Source organism: Bos indicus, chromosome 18 (assembly GCF_029378745.1).
Source record: "Bos indicus isolate NIAB-ARS_2022 breed Sahiwal x Tharparkar chromosome 18, NIAB-ARS_B.indTharparkar_mat_pri_1.0, whole genome shotgun sequence".
In the NCBI taxonomy this organism is placed as follows: Eukaryota; Metazoa; Chordata; class Mammalia; order Artiodactyla; family Bovidae; genus Bos; species Bos indicus.
The window spans coordinates 59,714,752-59,733,417 of record NC_091777.1 but is presented as its reverse complement, the minus strand read 5'-3'; the positions used below and the strand labels follow the sequence as shown (position 1 = coordinate 59,733,417).

At 44.6% G+C, this 18,666-nt stretch overlaps 1 protein-coding gene across 1 annotated transcript in view; it reads left to right on the top strand.

The window, feature by feature from the left end:
- The first annotated feature begins 7,832 nt into the window (after positions 1 to 7,832).
- LOC109571958 (zinc finger protein 665-like) overlaps positions 7,833 to 18,666 on the top strand; it is a 34,882-nt gene continuing 24,048 nt past the window's right edge. The window contains exons 1-2 of the mRNA XM_070771592.1: positions 7,833 to 7,944; positions 10,391 to 10,449. The gene's annotated coding sequence lies outside the window, so the exon portion shown is untranslated. The remainder of the gene's footprint in view (positions 7,945 to 10,390; positions 10,450 to 18,666) is intronic.

Genomic DNA, 18,666 nt, shown 5'->3' with positions numbered 1-18,666 from the left:
AGGTCAGGAAGCAACAGATAGAACTGAACATGGAACAACAAACTGGTTCCAAATAGGAAAAGGAGTACGTCAAGGCTGTATATTGTCACCCTGCTTATTTAACTTCTATGCAGAGTACATCATGAGAAACTCTGGGCTGGAGGAAGCACAAGCTGGACTCAAGATTGCTGGGAGAAGTATCAATAACCTCAGATATGCAGATGACACCACCCTTATGGCAGAAAGTGAAGAGGAACTAAAAAGTCTCTTGGTGAAGGTGGAGAGTGAAAAAGTTGGCTTAAAACTCAACATTCAGAAAACGAAGATCATGGCATCTGGTCCCATCACTTCATGGGAAATAGATGGGGAAACAGTGGAAACAGTGTCAGACTTTATTTTGGGGGGCTCCAAAATCGCTGCAGATGGTGACTGCAGTCATGAAATTAAAAGACGCTTACTCCTTGGAAGGAAAGTTATGACCAACCTAGATAGCATATTCAAAAGCACAGACATTACTTTGTCAACTAAGGTCCGTCTAGTCAAGGCTATGGTTTTTCCAGTGGTCATGTATGGATGTGAGAGTTGGATTGTGAAGAAGGCTGAGCGCTGAAGAATTGATGCTTTTGAACTGTGGTGTTGGAGAAGACTCTTGAGAGTCCCTTGGACTGCAAGGAGATCCAACCAGTCCATTCTGAAGGAGATCAGCCCTGGGATTTCTTTGGAAGGAATGATGCTAAAGCTGAAAGTCCAGTACTTTGGCCACCTGATGCGAAGAGTTGACTCATTGGAAAAGACTCTGATGCTGGGAGGGATTGGGGGCAGGAGGAGAAGGGGACGACAGAGGATGAGATGACTGGACGGCATCACTGACTCGATGGACATGAGTCTGGGTGAACTCTGGGAGTTGGTGATGGACAGGGAAGCCTGGCGTGCTGCGATTCGTGGGGTCGCAGAGTCGGACACGACTGAGCGACTGAACTGAACTGAACTGAGTGTAAACGTGTGCTGCGCGCTTAGCCGTCCAACCAGCCCTCGCCACACCCATCTTCAGGGTGTGGTTCTGCGGAAGTAATATCCCAATATCCCGCCGTCCGCCCCAAATAAACCCAGAGGCCGCGGTTGCAGGTCGAGTATTCGAAATCGCTCTGAGGCTTGTCCTTGCGGTTTGCTTTTCGGCCTTCGGCCCCAGAGACACCGCCTTTCGGGATATTTTCCTGCTTTAAACTTAACCATTAGTACCTACGCCTGTGCGTTGTAAAGTCCCCTGGCGTGAGGGGGATTCGGGCACTCCCACCTCCACCGCCTCACCCTGTCGGCCCCTGGAGGCCGCGTCGACAGCCCCGCTACCGGAGAAGCTGCGTCCTCTCCCCGGTCCTCCGATTCTGTAAAGCCCACCCGGCCCGAGACCCTCCTCGCTCCCAGCCTCTCTGCTCTCGCGTCTCCTCAGGCCGATCGTTCGGCCCCGCAGGCCTCCCTTCCTGGTCAGTCCCTTTTCCTCACCCCTGGGCTGGACGTGTGACACCCAGTGTTTATCCGTCACGAGTCCGTCTCGTTGGAAAATGTGCTCTTTTGATAGGCGGGCGTTTCATTTACTCATCATTTCTGTAGATACGTGGGCGAGGGGGATCAGAAGAAGCGGTGACTGAGAGTGAAAGGCAAAGTCAGAAGTGGAAAACAATAAGAGAACCGACGGGGTCGCCCAGGATGGCTGAGGCAGTTGCAAAGGGATGGTAAAATGAAATAGAGTTAGCCCTTAAAGTAGCGGGTGGGTGAAAGAATAACGGACAAAGGCATGGAATCTCCAGGAGTTGGAGACAAGGAGACAGGGGCCCTGCGTCTGCGGTAGGAGGGCTGACAGGGGTGATCCTAGGAGAGAAACAAGGATAGATGTTGACTAGAAGAGAAGAGAAGGAAGTAAGGCTAGACACCTGGAGTGCCCCAGAGTGGGAGTGTAACAGGGAGAGAAGGGGTGTGACAAGAAGGCAGAGAGGGAGCAGAGTTGGAGAAAGAGACAGATGTGTAGATATTTAGGACAATTAGAAGGGTGGGGGTGGGGAGAAGAGCAGCAAGAGGAGAAACAAGTTGCAGAGGGGAGCAGGACAGGTGTGAGGGAAGAAATAGGAGGGCAGAAACAGCATCCCACCTGAGGCAGTGGACACCAAAGGACTGTTCCACACAGTGAGGTCTTCCTGTTTTTGTGGTTGTGGCAAACGAAGGGGGGATGTTGATTCTAAGCTTTAAGCAGCCTGTTTTCCACCTGCAAGATCAACTTCTAAAAACTTACATTGTCTGAGGAAGAAGCTGGGAAGAGGAGGAAAAAAGGAAAGAAAACAGGAATGGCTCTTTCTCAGGTAAAATCATGTTCTCCGTTGATTCTCAGTCTGTCCTCCTGAAATCCCTTCTTTGGACTTACTAGTCATGTCTGACTCTGAAGTATCCTTCCTGACACCTGTACATGCACACTCACCAGGGAACTTCCCTCAGGGCCTGTCGTCTCCACTTAGATCCCATCTCCCCATGACCCAGTGGCCTGGACCTTGTGTGGAGGGCACCATCCTGGGCAGGGCTTCACATCCACAGGCTTGAGAAAGTGTCTCAGTGCTGTTGGGCAGCAGGGATTGTCTCGGGTCCTTTTGGATGTGCAGTCTGCTCTCTGTCAATCAGGAAAAAGAAGCTGTGGGTGGAAGTCAGGTATTAACATGCACTGCTGCTGCTGCTAAGTCGCTTCAGTCGTGTCCGACTCTGTGCGACCCCATAGATGGCAGCCCATCAGGCTCCCCCATCTCTGGGATTCTCCAGGCAAGAACACTGGAGTGGGTTGCCATTTCTTTCTCCAATGCATGAAAGTGAAAAGGGAAAGTGAAGTCGCTCAGCCGTGTCCGACTCTTAGCGACCCCATGAACTGCAGCCTACTAGACTCCTCCACCCATTCGATTTTCCAAGCAAGAGTACTGCAGTGGGGTGCCATCACTGCACAGTACCTGGTAAAATCTGAAAGTAGACCTAAAAAGGGAAATTTGTTCTAAGCTAATTGAAGCTAAGTGAGTGAGTCACTGACTTCAAAATCTTGATTGGCAATGGGATGAAAAGTTCAGAATCAGGTATCAGTGATAGAGGGTGTGCTATTCCATCATCTGTTTGAAACTGTGACATGAATCTAAATCTCTGAGAGCTGGAAATTCACTTTCATTGCCTTCATTCTTCAGATTTTGTCTTTTCACGGTGTTCATTTCGTGGTTTGGCACAGAGATGTTTTTACTTTTGATGCAGGTGAGGTTTCCTCTTCATTGTTTAACCCATAGATTCACCATTTGTTATGGCAACTGTCTTTTTTCCACTGGGTTTTCTTTGCATCCTTGTCATTAGATTTTAAATATATGCAAATGGTTGTTTGTGAACATTCTCTTCTGTTCCCTTGGTGTATAAATCCGTGTTTATGCCAGTACTACACCATCTGGATTATATTGTGATATGGCTTGAAATTTTAAAAAGGGTAGCCTTCATCTTGCATCTTTGTACTTATTGAAGAGTATTTTTGCAGTTTGTGGTCCCCTTGAGATTCTTTATGACTTTTGGCAAGTTTTTTCTATTTCTGTAAGCATTTCTATTGTAAGTTTGATAATGAATTCATTAAATCTGTGGAGCACTTTGAGTAACTTGGAAATATAGAGTACTGAGATTTCCAGTCCATGACTACTAGATTTATTTATTTTGGGTTTCTTTTAGAAATGGTTAAGTAGTTTTCAGTGTATATATTTCACCTCCTTGGTGAATTATTCCTAAACATTTCACCCATTTTTAATACAATAGTAAATAAAATTGTTATGTGATTTTCTTTTAACATTGTTCATTGTGTACAGAAATGCAGCTGATTTGCATGTTGACTTTTGTATCCTGCAAGTTTGCTATTTGGTGTGGCAGGGGGGTTTTTGTGTCTGTGTGGAATCTACAGTTTATACATAAAAGATCTTGTCCTCTAGGGAAGAAGGTAACTTTCTAATCTTTCACTTTGGGAAGCTTTGATTTCTTTTTCTTGTCTAATTGCTCTGGTTAGGAGTTTTAGTCCTTTGTTGAACAGTGATGCAGAGTGCGCATCCTTGCCTTCTTCCTGATCTCAGAGGAAAAGTTTTCAGTCTTTCACCATTGAGAACAATGTTAGGTGTGCTCTTTTCATACATCATATATTTTAGTTTGAGATACTTGCTTTGAAAACGAAACAAAAGCCCGAAATGGACGGGAATGTATCAAAAGTGCGAACAGAGATGAGATCTCAGGGCAGAGAGGAAAGCACAACATTAATAGTGGTTGGAAACCTCTTGTAACGTACAGAGAGGTGATAGCTTACGGTGAACAACATCAGATTCATGATCTCTGAAGAAGGTATAGCTTTGGGACCACAGACCAGGCTTGATCACTCAACAGCTTTTGTGTAGCAGAGTTTTATTAAAGTATGAAATGGGACAGAGAAAGCTTCTGACATAAACATCAGAAGGGGGATGGAGAATGCCCCCCCCCCCCACTAGTCTTAGCAAGGGAGCTATATACTTTCTCAATTGGTTATCACAGTAAGTCAAAAGAATGTCTCAAGTTTGTAAAGGTCTTACCAGACCCATGCCCAGAATTTACATTTCAAGATGACAGGATTAATCAGAAGGTTCTCAAGAAGGAGAAACATGTCCTCAAGCAGGATACATTGTTGTTATATTATTTTCAGTTCAGTTCAGGTGTTCAGTCGTGTCCAACTCTTTGCCACCCCATGAACTGCAGCATGCCAGGCCTCCCTGTCTATCACCAATTCCCGGAGTTCACTCAAACCCATGTCCAAAGAGTCAGTGATGCCATCCAGCTATCTCATCCTCTGTCGTCCCCTTCTCCTCCTGCCCCCAATCCCTCCCAGCATCAGAGTTTTTTCCAAAGAGTCAACTTTTCGCATGAGGTGGCCAAAGTATTGGAGTTTCAGCTTTAGCATCATTCCTTCCAATGAAATCCCAGGACTGATCTCCTTTAGAATGGACTGGTTGGATCTCCTTGCAGTCCAAGGGACTCTCAAGAGTCTTCTGCAACACCACAGTTCAAAAGTATCAATTCTTCAGCACTCAGCTTTCTTCACAGTCCAACTCTCACATCCATACATGACCACTGGAAAAACCATAGCCTTGACTAGACGGACCTATGTTGGCAAAGTAATGTCTCTGCTTAGTATAGAGTTTAAGGTGAGTTGTTTTGCTGTGTAATCATCAGCTCTGGGCTTAAAGAACAAAGGTTGTCCTTTTCTCCTCCTTGAGAATTCCAGACCGCTCTCTATCCTCCTCAAGAGCCCCAGACCCTTTTCTCCTCCTCGGGTACCCCGGACTTATCAACCTACCTAGGAATTGACTCTCTCAGATCTTTGGCTGAAGAGAAGTTTGTTTATTAAACTCCCAGAGGAAGCTTAACCTTTCCCCGAGTTCTCAGCCTGTCCTTCAACATGTATCATGTATTCTTTCACCCCCCAGTGGTGCTGCAGCTCTATCAGACACAAAGGCAAGGTTTGTATCCACAACACTCGCCATCTCCCTGCTGTGGGCTGGTTGGTCTTGAGTGTGAGGAGCATGCGGTGGGCTGCCTTACTGGGCTGCCTTGCACCCTCTTCTCTTTGTGGGCTTGGATCTATTGGCTACTCAATTCTTAGTCCACATAGATCAGAGCTGATGGCCCAAGCATCTAACCCCTGATCCGGTGCTGCTTTCATCACAGTCACCATATTTGGAAGATATAATCAGAAAATGGGAAAGTACTGGCTGCTCTTTGATTTTATCTGGCACCTCAGAACCTGTATGGAACTGTCTCAGTCCCTGTCTGCCTCTTGAGATCCCTCAGCCATTTCTGCTGTTTTCCTTGTGCTGCCATACATGTCAGGGTGTGTGGAATAGGTTGGTGGATTGGATCTTCTGTGCCTATTGCTTAGGAAAACTGTAAGGACAGCAGTTGAACAAAGGGAAAATGTGGGAATCTTGCAGGCTCTTAGCTTGGCATCTCTGGATGGACCAAATAGTCCCATCTCAAGGTCTTAGGATATGAGACCCCCACATGTCATAGTTTTCTGCTTTTGTACTGGTCTGTCTAGACTGGGAGTGTAGACTCTTCCTGACTTTGCTTTCTCCTTAGTTTGTATAATGTTTCCTTTTAAGTTTGATTTTGAAGTATGTGGCTCTAGGGTCTGAAGTCATGTCCAGTTTCTTTGCTGTGGTAATCTGCCTGTGTTTAAGGGGCAGCTCCTCATGGACTCTCTGTGGTGTGGGTTTACTGGGTAAGAGAAAATTTTTAAAGGAGAATACTTTCCCTTATTGGTTGTAATATTTCCGTGCTGCATACAGAATTACCACTTGAAGCTACTTAATATAGTGGTCAGCGTGTTCTGTGATATGAGAAAGTATCTGAAGACCTTGACCTGTACATCTTTTTATGGCTTTGATTGATGTCAGAAAAGCCTGCATGAAGGGCACTGTGATAGTGTTGTTCACGTGTACTATCACCATGCCCTTTGAGCCTCACCAAGAGGTGTAGGAACTTCTCCTGCCAAGGGTATTGTCCAGGTTCACACCCTCATATTTATGAGACTGTTGACTAAACTGTTGCTGATGCTGCATGCTTGCCACCTGGGTGCTATTGATCATTCTTCCTCCACACTTAATTTTGTAGCAACTTAATGACAGAGCTTATGTCGTGGAGTGATAACTTCAGTGATGAACCATCATTTGTTTTTTTTTTTCAAGGCATAGCTACTTTCCTTTTTTAATATTTTTATGCATTATAAAAGATTGTCTTTTATTTTTGTCATTAAGTTTCTATTTTATGTTACTCCTTGTATTTTATTTGCAACATGTGGGATGGTTGGTTAAGAAAGCTCCCCCACCCCTATGGTGGAATTGGTGATCAGTACTTTTTAGAGCTTTTTATGTATTCTTGATGTTAAACTATTATTGAATATATGATTGGCAATTTTTTTGTATTATACTGTACATGGTTTTTTCACTGCTGAGGATGGTTTACTGTACAATATTTGATAATTAGGATGTGTGCAATTTACCTCTTTTTATTTTGTTGGCGTGAGCTTTTGGTGTTGTATCTGATAAATCATTGGTGAATCCACTGTCAAGAATCATTTTTAGGTTATCTATACGAAATTATGGATGCTAGGCAAACTTATTGTGATAATCGTTTCACAGTATACTATCCGTTAATTTTTCTCTGTAGCTTAAACTTACACAATGATATTTGTCATTGTAAGAGTTGCTTCTACAACCCCCTGTATGTCACTGTTTAAAGAGTTGGGTTTAGAAAGGGAAATAATTAAAACACGTTGGATAAAAGAAACAATAACGCAGTTTATAATCATTTAAAGTGTCTTGCTCTTAAAAGGCTGTGGTTAGTGACCCAAATGATCACATCCCTCAAGTCCTCCATCTCAGACACCCAGGTACTGATCCTGAGTTTGTTGAACTCAGCACTATGCTGTTTGCTGTTTTGTAGGGTGTGAGTAGGGAATAGCCCATTTCTCCCCAGGCAGAGTTTTGTATTTGTAATAAAGAGAGTAGTCCCATTCTTGTTTGTTAAAACTGCCCAAGTTCCCAGATTCCTGAATTGCTTCAGCCTCACTAGTAGGATCTGAGCACACCATCCTGTGAAAAACAGCTTTTTATTGAGAATAAACCCTTTTAGTCTTAAGAGGAAGTATCTTGGGTTCCGACATAACTTGAAGTTGTTACCTGGGCAGTGTTACAGACCATAACTTAATGTTGTCAAGGTAACAGGCCCCACCCCCCTCCGCGGCCCGCCCCACCCACAAACTCTGCGCACAACCGGTGCTCGCCCCGCCCCTGGTCGGAAGCCGCGGCTCTAATACCAAAAGCCCTTTCACACAGAGCCGGAAGTTGGAGAGCGCGGAGCCGAGATCCCCGAGCGGCGCCTAAGCTTCCTTCTAGAGTAAGTTTGCAGAGCTCGCCACCCCTCCAATCCCCACCTCCGCCCCCCTCACTCGTCCTCATGGTGTGGGAATTGCCAGCGACCTGAAAACCCTGGTACCCAGTACGCGGCCCCGAATAAACGCTGCCGCTGCCGTTGCGGCCCAGTTATTTTTTCGTTTGGGTTTTAAGTGTTACTGAGGCGGTTTCTGCCCTCGGTCCGCGTAGACACCGCCTCTGACGACATTTTCGTGCTTAAAACCGTTTTTTAACCTTTAGCCTTGCGAAGTAAAGCCCTCTCTCGCGAGTTGGAGTCGCGCCTGCCGCGTCGTCTTCTCGACCGCTGGAGGCAGAGCCCAGATAGGCGCGCGCCCTCTCCCCGGTCCCGGGATTCCGGAGAGCCCGCCCCGCTCCTGTGGCCCCTCCCTCCCAGCCCGTCTGTCCTCGAGTCTCCTGAGGCCGGCCCTTCTGCCCCGCAGCAGGCCCCTTTCCTGTCAGCCCGTCCCCTCACCCCGTATAGGGTAGGTGACCTGGGCCAGCCATGTGACAGCCAGTGCTGTTCCATGCCCAATTCAGCTCGGTCGGAAAAGGTGATCTTCCGGTCCGGGGGCGTCTCCTTCTGTCGCCCACTCAGTAAATTCAGGAGGCAGGAGGATCAGGAGAAGCAGAGTCAGAAGGACTGAGAGAAATAACTGCAACTGAGGAGAAAAGCATCAGGGAGAACCAATAGGAAAACTGAGAATGGCTGCTGCTGCTCCTGCTCCTAAGTCGCTTCAGTCCTGTCCAACCCTGTGCGACCCCATAGTCGGCAGCCCACCAGGCTCCCCCATCCCTGGGATTCTCCAGGCAAGAACACTGGAGTGGGTTGCCATTTCCTTCTCCAATGCATGAAAAGGGAAAGTGAAGTCCCTCAGTCGTGTCCGACTCTTAGCGACCCCATGGACTGTAGCCTACCAGGCTCCTCCGTCCGTGGGATTTTCCAGGCAAGAGTTCTAGAGTGGGTTGCCATTGCCTTCTCCGTGAGAATGGCTGAGGGATTTGCAAAGGGATAGTCAAGTCAAAGAGGTTAAGCCTTGAAAATAGCCAAGTGAGTAAAATAGAAAAGTATTAATAAATTAGAAAGCCAGATCTCCAGGGATTGGAAAACAGCATAGGGAGAACTGCCCTGTATCAGTGATGGGAGCAGGGAGGCCAAGGGCGATGAGGGACATAAGACGTGGAGAGTCCCTAACTAGGTTTTGGCCGGGTTTGAGTCCAGGCCTCTTGGGTTACAGTCCCGAGTTATGTTTTCACCGGTTCGAGTCCCGCCACAAGAGTTCTCGTCTCAATCTGAGGTGGCCAGTTTCATGGTGCTGGCAGAGAAAGAGGTAAGGAGCAGAGGAAGAAAGGGGCTGGAAGGAAGCATAGCCACATGGCCTACCAGAGAGTGGGGAGGAAGGGAGAGTCACAGCGAGAGAAGGGGAGTAATCTGGAGCGCAGAGAGGGAGCCGAAATGGGGGAAGAAAGAGGCAGACATAGGTATGGATTTTTGAAAGACTCAGGAAGGTTGGGGAGAGAGAGCGTTTCGAGGGGGAACGAATTGCAGCATTCTGGAACAGGACACGTGTGAGGGAGGAAATAGGACAGGAACAACAGGAGAGCAGAGGGGGAGAAAAAGAGACACGGAGACCCAGATGAAATAGGGAGATAGGTGAACAGAGGGGTAAGCTCGATCCAGGTGTGGCCAGTTGTTTGGATACAGATGATTTTTTTAGTTATACAGAGGAGGCTGAGAATTTCAAAACTCCTGTCTATAAGGCTTGTGTCTTTTTTTATTACTTGTGGCAGAAGATGACTTTCATTTGCAAACCCTGTTGAGCCTGGGGCAGTGGCTTGATTCACTGAGTTGTGAGTGACTCCCTTCCCTTGTCCTATCATGAGATAGAGGTCAGGGAAGAAGAGACCTGGGGCAAGAAATGACTGACTCTAGAGTGTCACTCTGTGGTAGTTTTTTTTTTTTTTAATTAATTTTTTGGCTGTGCTGTCTTCGGTTCTGTGCCCTGGGCTCAGGAGTTGTGGCTCCCAGGTTCTAAAGCACAGGCTCAGTAGTTGTGCACAGGCTTAGTTGCTTGTACTTGTGGGATCTTCCTGAACCAGGGATAGAACCCATGTTCCCTGCATTGTCAGGCAGATTCTTATCTACTGTATCATTGTTGGGTAGCGTTTTTAAAGGAACCCTTTTTTTTTTTTTTTTAAACGGATTCACATTTTCTCCTTTCTTTATGGTGCTTTTTGTAGCTTGGAATAGGTCTTAATTCATTCAGTTTCTGTAATCATTTTTAACTTCAGAAATAAGCTTTTTTAGTTTCCAGTATTCTACTCGTATCATCCTTTTCTAAATATGATTATTCTCCACATTTTTTTAAACTTTGACACCAGATTTTTAGATTAAAAATAATTCACAGTTTTTTGTTTCAACTATTTTTCAGATTCATTCCTTGCCTGAGTGCTTTCTTCCCTTCATCTCATAAATTTGAAATTTTCTTTGGTAAGTAGTAAATCATCTTAGACTATTTTGTGCCATACATAGCAAAAATGTCACCTCATTTATCAGTTCTAATGAGGTAGATGAACCTAGAGCCTATTATACAGAGTGAAATAAGTCAGGAAGAGAAAGGGAAATACTGTATATTAATGCATATATATGGAATTTAGAAAGATGGTACCAGTGACCCTACATGCAGGGCAACAAAGGGAGACACAGATGTAAAGAACAGACTTTTGGACTCAGTGGGAGAAGGTGAGGGTGGGATGATTTGAGAGAATAGCATTGAAACATGTAAATTACCATATGTAAAATAGAATGATCAGTGCAAGCTTGATGCACGAAGCAGGGCACCCAAAGCCAGTGCTCTGGAACAACCCAGAGAGATCTGGTAAGGAGGGAGGTGGAAGAGGGTTCAGAATGGGGGCTGCTGCTGCTGCTAAGTCATGTCAGTCGTGTCCGATTCTGTGCAACCCCATAGACGGCAGCCCAATAGGCTCCTCTGACCTTGGGATTCTCCAGGCAAGAATACTGGAGTGGGTTGCCGTTTCCTTCTCCAATGCATGAAGGTGAAAAGGGAAAGTGAAGTCGCTCAGTCGTGTCCGACTCTTAGACTCTTAGCGACGCCATGGACTGCAGCCTACCAGGCTCCACCATCCATGTGATTTCCAGGCAAGAGTACTGGAGTGGGGTGCCATTATAGTCAGTAGCAGTCTGTTAATGAAGGAAAGGAATGTTTTAAAACTCAAAATGGCACCAGGCCCCTCGTCCATAGAATGCATTTTGGGATAATCTTGGCACCAGATGATTCATCCCAGGCCATAAAATGATTAACTTGAATCTTGTAGAAGGGCAGATTACCATAAAAATAGTTTTGTGTACATAGATTAGGGGAATAGTATCTGAGTACAACATACTGGTTTGTGAAGTAGGTTCTGAGCCATTAGGCAGAACCAACTTGAAGACAGTCTGGGGTAAATGCATAGTCCATTAACATAGCTTAAGACAAACATTTCCATAAGAAAAATGCATTGGTTAACTCAAGGTTTGAGAATAGTTAACTTCAGGTGAAACCAGGTGTCATTATGGCAACACAGTATTTTAAGAGAAACCTCCTTTTAAGTTTGTATAGAGAAGGAAAAAAATACCGCTAGTTTGTTTCCTCCTGCCACTTAAGAGAGATAAAAATGTCTGACACTTGCAGCCTATTTCCTACATTTGGAGACCCCTGGCCTTCCTGCCTGTTATCGTCTCATTGCCCCCTTTTCTTTTAGAAGAATTATGTTGCCTAGGGAAAAGGGGCATCGTTCTCATTCCATAACTGCTTTCGAGCTGACAAGGGGCATTGTCCCTAAATTGGTGAGGCAACATATTCTCCTAACCCTCATACCAAAGATGTTTGATCCAGGGGCCCCAAATAGTAGTTGGAAGAAGCTGCAGCAGTAGCACGAGTTTGAGCAACTATTGCAGGAAGGGGGACCCCTGCCAGGGCCCGAAACTGGGCTCTTGTCTAACACTCGGAAATGAATTGTCCGAGGAGACACGTGTGCTGATAAAGCAAGAGATTTTATTGGGAAAGGGCACCCGTGTGGAGACCAGTAGGGTAAGGGAACCCAGGAGAACGGCTGTACCATGTGGCTTGCAGTCTGGGGTTTTATGGTGATGAGATTAGTTTCTGGGTGGTCTTTAGCCAATCATTCTAATTCAGAGTCTTTCCTGGTGGCGCACACATCCCTCAGCCAAGATGAATGCTAGCGAGAGGGATTCTGGGAAGTGGACAGACACTCCATGTCTCCTTTTGACCTTTCCCGAACTCTTCAGGTTGGTGGTGGCTCATTAGTTCCATATTCCTTATCAGGATCTCCTGTCATAAAACAACTCATGCAAATGGTTACTATGGTGCCTGGCCAGGGTGGGCGGTTTCAATCAGTGTGCTTCCCCTAACACAACCATTTGTCACTTAAAAGCTTTCATGCAACTAGAAACAAATCCAGTTACACAGTTACAGATGCAGGGAGCAAACAGCAAAAACAAAACAATCAGAATTATTGTAATTCAGATAGTTTTCCACCATGGGGCACTAGTTAACATCTCCCAAAATGAGGCAATTGAGGCTTCAGGAATATCCATAGCCCCAGTCATCTTGTTCATGTGTTTAGTAAAATGAGTAACATTAGTGCTCATATCAGGTATATATGTACAGCATTGGGTATGAATAATGGCACAAGTTCCTCCTTGCGCAGCTGTCAGAATATCTAAAGCCAATCTGTTTTGTAAAACCACCTTTCCAATTAGTGCTTGTTCAGCATTAAGAGCTGAAATAGCTTTTTGAGAATCTTATAATGCTTGTTGAGTAAAGTTAGTCAAAGCATCCACTCGTAGCATAACATCTGTAGTTCCCAAAGAGGGAACAAAGACTTCAGCCAAATAATCATACCAGTGAAATACAGACCTTGACCACCGAGTTTTAAGGTGGTGTAAATTAGCAGGCTTTTCTGGAAGCTCTGAAAATACAAAGCCGTGAGTAAAGGCTAGACCCAGGATGCATCACCCTATCCAACCAGGGGGAAGCCATGCCCATAGGTAAGAGCCACATATCCAATAGGTCAAGCCAGCTGACTGAGATATCCAGTCCCAATTAGTGCCTGGCCAGACAAAGGAAGGACCTGAATTGGGGTTGGAAAACACAGGAATGATTACATTGCATATTTCCTGAGGCAAAAATCCCAGTTGTTTCCAATCATTGTAATTAAGTTGTTGGCTAACTTTTGGGGATGGCTCTGTTTGTTCCCAGCATATAGGGGCAGTAGATACTAGACGTCCTTTTTCAGGAGTTAGCCATATAACCTCATCCCATATTTGATAAAAGTCAGGTAAAAAACCATTAGATCCAGACCCATTTACCTTATGTGTAGTGCAATAGTCATTAAACCGAGACAATGTATAATCAAAATTAAAAGTCACGTTATGTCCATAGTTAAAGTACAAAGTGTTGCACCAGTCCATTTTAGGGTTAGTAGATGTCATCAGATGAAGAAGAGGCATCACATATGATTGTTGTCAAAGGTATTCGCAGACTTTGAGAAAGTCTTTTTCTTGAAGTGGAGATGTCCACCACAGGAAGCCTTTCACTGATGAAGAGGGGCGTGCTCCGCAGACCCAGCAGTTAGACCAATTGTGGAATGCAGCGTAGGGGTGAGCCCAGGATAGGAAGGCATTATCTTGAGGATCAAACGGCACACTCAGGATTTTTGGAGTCAGCAGAAGTAGGCTCATATAGATTACAGGCCTATCTGAAAAGTACAAAGTCAGAGCATAGAAAGTAAAGACATAAAATGAAGTCACTTAGTTCTGGTCAGGGTGCCATCTCTTAACTCAAGTGTGATGTACCCACGAATCAATTCCTGGCACTTTGACAGCTGTGGGAGAAGAAAGAATAACCTGGTAAGGGCCTTCCCAGAGGGGCTCGAGGGATGGGCCCCCAGATCCCAATGTTTTTATGAGGACCTGGGTTCCTGGGTCAAATAGAGGCTTGCTTGACTCAGAGCCTGGGTCAGGAGTCGTCTCCCAGAGTTCTGTTAATGTCTATTGAAAAGCTGAGAGCTGAGTTACATAACTAGTTAATTCCAAGGCTTCAGGGTCTATAACGATGTCTGTGCACAAGAAAGGCCTTCCATAAATAGATTCAAAGGGGGACAGTCCCTCCTTTTTGGCGGCAGTTCGAGCCCTCACTAAAGCTATGGGTAGGACTTCAATCCAATTGTCCTGCATCTCTTGAGTTAATTTGCACAGATGTGTTTTGATAATGTCATTAGCTTTTTCAACCTTTCCTGAAGATTGGGGTCTCCCAATCTTCATTTATCAGTGTAAGTGATATTCTATTTCTAGAGCTTTAGATACCCCCTGAGGTACAGCAGCTTTAAATGCAGAGCCATTGTCACTCTGAAGGCTCCGTGGCAGCCCAAACCTGGGGATAATTTCATGGATTAAAATCAGTATAACTTCCTTAGCCTGCTCACTACGACAGCGAAAAGCCTCAGTCCATCCAGTAAAAGTATCTACCCAAACTTGTAAGCAAGAATATCAATTAGCTTTAGGCATAAGAGTAAAATCAATTTCCCAGCCCTCTCCAGGATACTTTCCACTTCGTTGTAATCCAGATATTGCTAGGTTCTCAGTCTTTGGGTTATTTTTCTGACAAACCTTACACGTTTTGATATGTTCTTTAAAGTTTTCATTACGTTTTTACTTTCAAACAAACGCAAAGCCATTTGGTAAGTACTCTCTGCACCCAAATGAAAACTCTGGTGTAAACCCTCAAGAATTTTCCATTGAGCATTTTCAGGAATTATTAATCGTCCATCCTCGGACTGTAACCATCTGTTATCTGTAATCTTAGTTCCTCTTTTCTCATATCTTTCTAATTCTTCCTCAGTATATTGTGGTTTTTCCTGTTCCATAGACCTGTCCAGATCAAAGACCTCTGCAGTGAAGGGGTTTCCTAAAGTGCTGCTTTTCTGGCTTGGCAGTCAGCCAGCTGATTACCTTCAGCTGCTTCACTCCCATCCCTGCTGTGCCCTTTGCAATGCATAACAGCTTCTTCTTTAGGACAATATATAGCAGTTAAAAGTCTCTGGATCTCTCTGAAGTGCATAATAGATTCTCCTGTTGCTGTTTTAAACTTTCTTTCCATACTGCAGCATGAGCATGTAAAGTCAAAGAAGCATACTTAGAATCCATGTAGATATTTACTCGCTACCCTTTGCTTAACTCTACAGCTCAGGTCAGAGCCACAAGCTCTGCTAACTGAGCACTGGTTCCCTGGGGGAGAGATTTTGTTTCTGAAACCTATTCAGCAGTCACCAAGGTATAACCTACTTTATGCTTTCCATCCCAAACAAAAGAGCTGCCATCTGTAAATATTTCCATGTCAGGATTGTCTAATGAGGTGTCCATTAGATCCTCCCAAGCTGCATAGTTTAAAGTTAGAAATTGGGAACAATCATGATCAGGTGTTTCATTTTCCTTCTCAGGAAGGAAAGTGGCAGGATTTAAATTTCCACAAACTTTAAGCTTAGTTACTGGTCCTTCTAACAACAATGACTGATATTTAAGAAGTCTACTGTCTGTCATCCAAATATTAACCTTAGACTTTAAGATTCCACTCACATCATGAGAAGTCAGTACAGTAAGATTTTGTCCATTAATTATTTTTAAAGCTTCAGGTGCTAATAAAGCTGCTGCCCCAATTACTCTTAGGCAGTGGGACCACCCACATAAAATTACATCTGATTTTCTGCTTAGATAAGCAATAGGTTGCTGGTGTGGGCCTCAGGCTTGTGTCAAAATTCCCAAGGCCATACCTTTTCTTTCAGTGACAAACAAATTAAATCCTGACCCTGTGGGAAAGCTCAAACCGGGAACTTGCAGGAGGGCAGTCTGAAGAACCTTAAAAGCCTTTTGAGTATCTGGAGACCAAACCAGTTTGTCTTTTGGGGCCTGCTGAGTTTCAGCTCTAAGTTTATATAAAGGTCGGGCAAGTTCCCCATAACCTGGAATCCAAATATGACAGTAGTCTGTGATTCCCAGAAATCTTCTCAATTGTCTTAAAGTCATAGGTAGGGGATGATTTAGTATGGGTTTAATTTTCTCAGGGTCTATGGCCCTAGTCCCTTCTGATATGATTAGGCCCAGATATGTAAGCGATTGTTGACAAAGCTGAGCCTTTTCTCTTGATACCTTATAACTGCAGCCTGCCAGAAAGTTTAAGAAATCTTCTGAGGCTCCTGAACAAGCTTCCTCTGTCTCAGCACAGAGCAAAATATCATCTACATATTGTAACACCACCACTTCGAAGCTATTAAAGTTTTGTAGATCCTGTGACAGACGTTGTCCAAATAAGTGAGGACTTATCACGAAATCCCTGGGGCAAAACTGTCCAGGTTAACGGAGAAGCTGGCTGCATAGGGTCTTCAAAGGCAAATAAAAATTGACTTTTCTCTGCCAAAGGCACAGAATAGAAAGCATCTTTCAAATCAATTACTGAGAAATATTTGGCTCATTCAGGAATTTCAGACAATAGAGTATAAGGATTAGGCACCACGGGGTGTAAAGGAACTACAGCCTCATTTATTATTCATAAATCTTGAACTAGTCTCCATTTACCATTTGATTTCTTTATACCCAAAATAGGAGTGTTGCATGGACTGTTACAGGGAACTAATAGTCCCTGCTCCTTTAAATTTTCGATGATGGGTTTTAACTCTTCCTTCATTTCAGGTTTCAGTGGATACTGCTTCTTATGTGGAAATAAGTGTGGGTCTTTGAGCTTGACAACTACAGGAATAGCATTTTGTGCTCGACCCACAGATTTTCCATCAGCCCATACTCCAGGATTTATATTTTGTTCAACTAAAGGGAGAGAAAGGGAGGGCTCCATATTTATGAAAACAGAGGCATGGACCTTGTTCAGTATCAGTTCAGTTCAGTCGCTCAGTCGTATCCGACTCTTTGTGACCCCATGAATCGCAGCACGACAGGCCTTCCTGTCCATCACAAACTCCTGGAGTTCACTCAGACTCATATCCATCGAGTCAGTGATGACATCCAGCCATCTCATCCTCTGTCGTCCCCTTCTCCTTCTGCCCCCAATCCCTCCCAGCATCAGAGTCTTTTCCAATGAGTCAACTCTTCGCATGAGGTGGCCAAAGTACTGGACTTTGAGCTTTAGCATCATTCTTTCCAAAGAAATCCCAGGGCTGATCTCCTTCAGAATGGACTGGTTGGATCTCCTTGCAGTCCAAGGCACTCTCAAGAGTCTTCTCCAACACCATAGTTCAAAAGCATCAATTCTTTGGCCCTCAGCCTTCTTCATAGTCCAACTCTCACATCCATACATGACCACTGGAAAAACCATAGCCTTGACTAGACAGACCTTTCTTGGCAAAGTAATGTCTCTGCTTTTGAATATGCTGTCTACGTTGGACATAACTTTCCTTCCAAGGAGTAAACGTCTTAATTTCATGGCTGCAGTCACCATCTGCAGTGATTTTGGAGCCCAAAAAAATAAAGTCCAACACTGTTTCCACTCTTTCCCCATCTATTTCCCATGAAGTGATGGGACCAGATGCCATGATCTTCGTTTTCTCAATGTTGAGCTTTAAGCCAACTTTTTCACTCTCCACTTTAACTTTCATCAAGAGGCTTTTGAGTTCCTCTTCACTTTCTGCCATAAGGGTGGTGTCATCTGCATATCTGAGGTTATTGATACTTCTCCCAGCAATCTTGATTCCAGCTTGTGCTTCTTCCAGCCTAGCGTTTCTCATGATGTACTCTGCATATAAGTTAAATAAGCAGGGTAACAATATACAGCCTTGACGTACTCCTTTTCCTATTTGGAAACAGTCTGTTGTTCCATGTCCACTTCTAACTGTTGCTTCCTGACCTGCATACAGATTTCTCAAGAGGCAGGTCAGGTGGTCTGGTATTCCCATCTCTTTCAGAATTTTCCACAGTTTCTTGTGATCCACACAGTCAAAGGCTTTGGCATAGTCAATAAAGCAGAAATAGATGTTTTTCTGGAACTCTTGCTTTTTCGATGATCCAGCATATGTTGGCAATTTGATCTCTGGTTCCTCTGCCTTTTTTAAAACCAGCTTGAACATCAGGAAGTTGGCAGTTCACATATTGCTGAAGCCTGGATTGGAGAATTTTGAGCATTACTTTACTAGCATGTGAGATGAGTGCAATTGTGTGGTAGTTTGAGCATTCTTTTGCATTGTCTTTCTTTGGGATTGGAATGAAAACTGATCAGTATATTCCTCCCCAAAAGGGGTGACGGAGACTCTGGCACAATCAGAAACTCGTGTGAAAATAGCACAGAATCTCAGTTACAGCGTAAAGAATAACTGAAATAATACCCTTTGGCTCGTCGAGACAGTCCCATTATGGAAGCGAATCGGGAGGGAAGTGGGCCATGGGCTTCAGTAAGCACGGAGTAACTTGCCCCAGTATCTAAAAGGAAATCGACGGATTGGCCCCCCACAGTTATTAATACTTGGGGTTCCTCAGGTGTAATTAGAACAGGAGCTTGTGTGGGGACCCCTGGGCACCTTCAGTCCTGATTGTCTTGAGAGTCTGACCCCAGGTGTCATTATGACAACACAGTATTTTAAGAGAAACCTCCTTTTAAGTTTGTATAGAGAAGGAAAAGAATATCGC